Raw genomic sequence first — 5,402 nt, forward strand, 5'->3', positions numbered from 1 at the left:
ACCGGGGTGTTTACTTTGCTGCCTGTCAAAAACAATCCAAAATCGTCGGGGGTTAAATAATTCACCCGAATGATAGGTGAATCAATTGAAATTATAGGCTAATTCACGCGGATATTCTCTGACTTTGTGCAAAAATAATCAAATATAAGATTACTGAACAGACTAGATGACAGTGAAAGATATAGACGGTTGTTTTATATCTTCTCTACTTGTTAATGAGAAGATGGCACTGGTGGGGAATGGTTTGTGAGATGTTACGTCACGCCAATATTTACACCGGTCTTCCGGGCAGCGTCGTGTGGAGAAGTGCGTCTCCTATTGGACCACAGTGGTATTACCATACTGTACACGAATAACTCTACGGAGTAACAGAAGAAGAAGGATTTCTTTACAAGACTAACCCCATTTAAGCCAGAAAGCTAAATGTTTCCTAGTTGAAAATCTCGGTCGGTTTTTTTTCTCTATAAATGTTAGACGTGTGTAGGCCTAGGCTTCGTGCTGAACAAACTATCCTTGATTATGATAAGAGGCATGACTTTAATGTAATCCGTAATGACATAACATTCACTTAATTATTTTTGTTTTGTTTATTCATTTCAACCTAATATCTGACATAGATGAGATGGGTATTTATTTCAACGGGGCAACGACGTGACTAATGTTTCTCGGTGGACCAGTGGGTAACGCACTTCACTTTGAACCAAAAGATTGTGGGTTCAAATCCCAACATGGCATATTGCGATTGTGGTTGATCAGTGTAATCTGCAGTACTGAATACGTTGTGGTTGATCAGTGTAATCTGCAGTACTGAATACGTGTGCTGTTGTCCATGACGCCACAGAGAATGATACTGGTGCTCACCGACAGGACCTAACAAGTTATTGGGATTCCTGTGCGATGGTTCCATACAACAACAAAAAAATGTTTTGCTAAATAATCTCTCTCTCACACACAATTGTTCAGAAATAAAGGTTGATAGTTGACTTTCATTACTACTGCAACTGTTGAAACGAATTTGGTGTTAGTTGATTGTGAACAGATGTGGGTGTTGGATACTTATCTACTACATTTGTTGAATCATGTCTGATATGTGGTAAATACACTTGAAGTCTGAAGATTACATTTACATTACATTTAAAGTCATTAAAACTAGTTTACATACACAGGTTGGAGTCATTAAAACTAGTTTACATACACTCAGGTTGGAGTCATTAAAACTAGTTTACATACACTTAGGTTGGAGTCATTAAAACTAGTTTACATTAAAACACATTAGGTTGGAGTCATTAAAACTAGTTTACATCCACTTAGGTTGGAGTCATTAAAACTAGTTTACATTAAAACTAGTTTACATACACTCAGGTTGGAGTCATTAAAACTAGTTTACATCCATCCACATCCACTTAGGTTGGAGTCATTAAAACTAGTTTACATACACTTAGGTTGGAGTCATTAAAACTAGTTTACATACACTTAGGTTGGCGTCATTAAAACTCGTTTTTCAACCAGTCATTAAAACTAGTTTACATCCACAGGTTTCATTTGTTTAACAAACATTAAAATAGCTACACTGAGGGAAGTCATTAAAACGGTTAGGAGGCATCTACTTTGTTGTCATTAAAATGACACAAGTCATTTTTCAAACAATTGTTTACAGACAGATTATTTTTGACTAATAATTCACTGTATTTTTCAAACAATTGTTTACCAGTGGTATCACAATACCAGAAGTTTACATACATTAAGTTGACTGTGCCTTTAAACAGCTTGGAAAATTCCAGAAAATTATTTAATGGCTTTAGAAGCTTCTGATAGGCTAATTGACATCATTTGAGTCAATTGGAGGTGTACCTGTGGATGTATTTCAAGGCCTACCTTTAAACTCGGCCTCTTTGCATGACATCATGGGAAAATCAAAAGAAATCAGCCAAGACCTCAGAAAAGAAAAGTCGACCTCCACAAGTCTGGTTCATCCTTGGGAGCAATTTCCAAACGTCTGAAGGTACCACGTTCATCTGTCCAAACAATAGCACACAAGTATAAACAACATGGGACCACGCAGCCGTCATACCGCTCAGGAAGGAGACGCGTTCTGTCTTCTAGAGATGAACGTACTTTGGTGCGAAAAGTGCAAATCAATCCCAGAACAACAGCAAAGGACCTTGTTAAGATGCTGGAGGAAACAGGTACTAAAGTATCTATATCCACAGTAAAACGAGTCCTATATCGACATAACCTGAAAGGCCGCTCAGCAAGGAAGAAGCCACGGCTCCAAAACCAGCATTAAAAAACAGACTACGGTTTGCAACTGCACATGGGGACAAAGATTGTACTTTTTGGAGAAATGTCCTCTGGTCTGATGAAACAAAAATATAACTGTTTGGCCATAATGACCATCGTTATGTTTGGAGGACAAAGGGGGAGGCTTTGCAACCTGAAGAACACCATCCCAACCGTGAAGCAAGGGGGTGGCAGCATCATGTTGTGGGGGTGCTTTGCTGAAGGAGGGACTGGTGCACTTCACAAAATAGATGGCTTCATGAGGCAGGAAAATTATGTGGATATATTGAAGCATCATCTCAAGACATCAGACAGGAAGTTAAAACCTTCTAAAAACTGAAATGTATTTGGCTCAGGTGGATGTGAACTTTCGACTTCGACTGTATCTAAAGGAGGTTAAAAAAATAAAATGTTTAAACTTGGACAGAACTGCATGTCTCAACACCTACACACTGTTTCAGCTTCTTCTGTCATATCGTGGTTCAATGGGTAAAATTTCCATGAATATAGCATCTGAATCTGAGGAGGCATGTGATATCACTTGATTTCACTCACACTTCTCTTCTGGGTCACCGCAGCAGAAACATATAAGAGCCCATTACTGTCATTAAAAGCTGTTGTTGTTCTAAGCTATTTGCTTTTCTCCATTTCTCTGTTGTGTCACACAGAGTTGGTTGCACGAGTACAACGACAGCGTTTTTTCATATTCTATCCAATTTAGGTAACTCTGTCACAGAAAAGGAAGGACGCAATAACTTAGAAACATACAAATATGATTATTTGTTATCTCATTAACCATGCATCTCTTCTGATAGAGAGCAGAGTGTTAATATATCTTATTTCTGTTCTGTTCTATTATTTTCTATTCTGTTCTGTTCTATTCTACTCTATTATTTTCTATTCTATTGTGTTCTGTTCTATTCTATTCTATCTCAACATATTGACTACTACCTACTGATCAGTTGTTTGTCAAACATAATACAATAATACTGCTATTTGGCATCTTCACAAGATCACATTAAAGACCTGCTTTGGCGACAAAGAAAGTATATATTTTTAAACCTCCTGCACCCCACCCCCTTTTCCACTCAGAACAGCCTCAATTCATCGGGGCATGGACTCTACAAGGTGTCGAAAGCGTTCTACAGGGATGCTGGCCCATGTTGACCCCAATGCTTCTCACAGTTGTGGACCATTCTTAATACACCCAGGAAACTGTTGAGATTGAACAACCCAGCAACGTTGCAGCTCTTGTCACAAACTGGTGCGCTTGGCACCTACTACCATACACCCTGTTCAAAAGCACTTAAATCCTGACACCCACTACCATACACCTGTTCAAAAGCACTTACATTTTGTTGTCTGGCCCATTCCCTCTGTGAATGGCAGACATACACAATCCATGTCTCAATTGTCTCAAGACTTTTAAAAAATCCATCTATGACCTTTCACTGCAGTGGGCTAAATCAGTCACACAGTGTTTATTGGTAGTCTTAAACAAGTCTACTTTGAAACTGAAGTATCCACCTCACACACTATGGGCTGAAACAAAACAAGGCACTTGTACCACTTGTCAGATATAGTTTAAAAATATTACATTTTGAGTTTTTGCATCCCAATATTACACTTCATATACATCACAGAAGACTGAAACGCAACAAAACTGTTTGACATAGAAACACTGTATTTCGACATTTAAATTTTTTTAGATCTTTATTCATGATGAAAAATATTAGTAACGTTCCATCCGTGAGGGAAAAGAAGGCACTTTTGGTCATTGACTGCGAAAGACAGGAAAGGACTATCCTGTCTCCTCCCCTTCATCTACATGTCTCCTCCCCCTTCATCTACATGTCTCCTCCCCTTCATCTACATGTCTCCTCCCCCTTCATCTACACTGTCTGAAGTGGATTTAACAACATCAATAAGGGATCATAGCTTTCACCTGGATTCACCTGGGCAGTCTATGTCATGGAAAGAACAGTGTGTTACTAATGTTTTGTACACTCAGTGTTTAGCCCTAATAGTTCTCAAAACTCTCCTTCAGGACCCCCCAGATGTTTCACAATGTTGTTGTAGCATCCCTGAGCTAGCTAACCTGATTACAGACAAAACAATACTCCTCAGATTCATCAGCTGTCCGGGTGTCTGGTCTCAGACGGTCCCGCAGGTGAAGAAGTCGGATGTGGAGGTCCTGGGTTGGCGTGGTTACACGGGGTCTGTGGATGTGGAGGTCCTGGGTTGGCGTGGTTACACGTGGTCTGCGGTTGTGTGGCCGATTTGACGCACTGCCAAATTCTCGAAAACGATGTTGAAGGCGGCTTATGGTAGAGAAATGAACATTAAATTATCTGACAACAGCTCTATTGGACATTCCTGCAGTCAGCATGCCAATTGCAACACCCCCTCAAAACTTGAGACATCTGCGGCATTGTGTTGTGTGACAAAACGGCACAAGGTGCACCTGTGTAATGATCATCCTGTTTAATCAGCTTCTGTAAGGTGGGTGGATTATCTTGGCAAAAATAGAAATGCTCACTAACAGGGATGTAAAAAAAAACAATTGTGCACAACATTTTAGAGAAATATACTTTTTGTGCGTATGGAAAATGTCTGGGATCTTTTATTTCAGCTCATGAAACATGTGACCAACACTTTACATGTTGCATTTATATTTGTGTTCAATATAAATGACAGATTCTGAATCAGCTAACGATAGTGAACAAGTTACATCCCTTTTTTTTCAAATGCGGTGTCATATTTACATTTTTAAGACGAAATGTAGCTAAACCCTTAACCTTGTGAGGGTTAAGGGACCGTCTTAAAATTGCAACGCCTACTATTGCATGTTTAAGGTGAGCTGCATGTGTTTCTCATGGTGCTCATTAAGAAATACAACGGACATTACTGAACCCCAAAAAGAGTTGTCTTTGGGATGTGGTTTAATGTGGGTGTGTCTTTGGGGTGTGGTTTAATGTGGGTGTGTCTTTGGGGTGTGGTTTAATGTGGGTGTGTCTTTGGGGTGTGGTTTAATGTGGGTGTGTCTTTGGGGTGTGGTTTAATGTGGGTGTGTCTTTGGGGTGTGGTTTAATGTGGTTGTGTCTTTGGGGTGTGGTTTAATG

At 39.5% G+C, this 5,402-nt stretch overlaps 1 non-coding gene across 1 annotated transcript; it reads left to right on the plus strand.

Moving 5' to 3' along the window:
- Positions 1-781: 781 nt before the first annotated feature.
- Positions 782-912, plus strand: LOC118379511 (small Cajal body-specific RNA 14). The gene has a single exon (XR_004824659.1). It is a non-coding gene; the product is annotated as a small Cajal body-specific RNA 14 (non-coding RNA).
- Positions 913-5,402: the final 4,490 nt, after the last annotated feature.

This window comes from Oncorhynchus keta, chromosome 26, assembly GCF_023373465.1.
Source record: "Oncorhynchus keta strain PuntledgeMale-10-30-2019 chromosome 26, Oket_V2, whole genome shotgun sequence".
Taxonomy (NCBI): domain Eukaryota; kingdom Metazoa; phylum Chordata; class Actinopteri; order Salmoniformes; family Salmonidae; genus Oncorhynchus; species Oncorhynchus keta.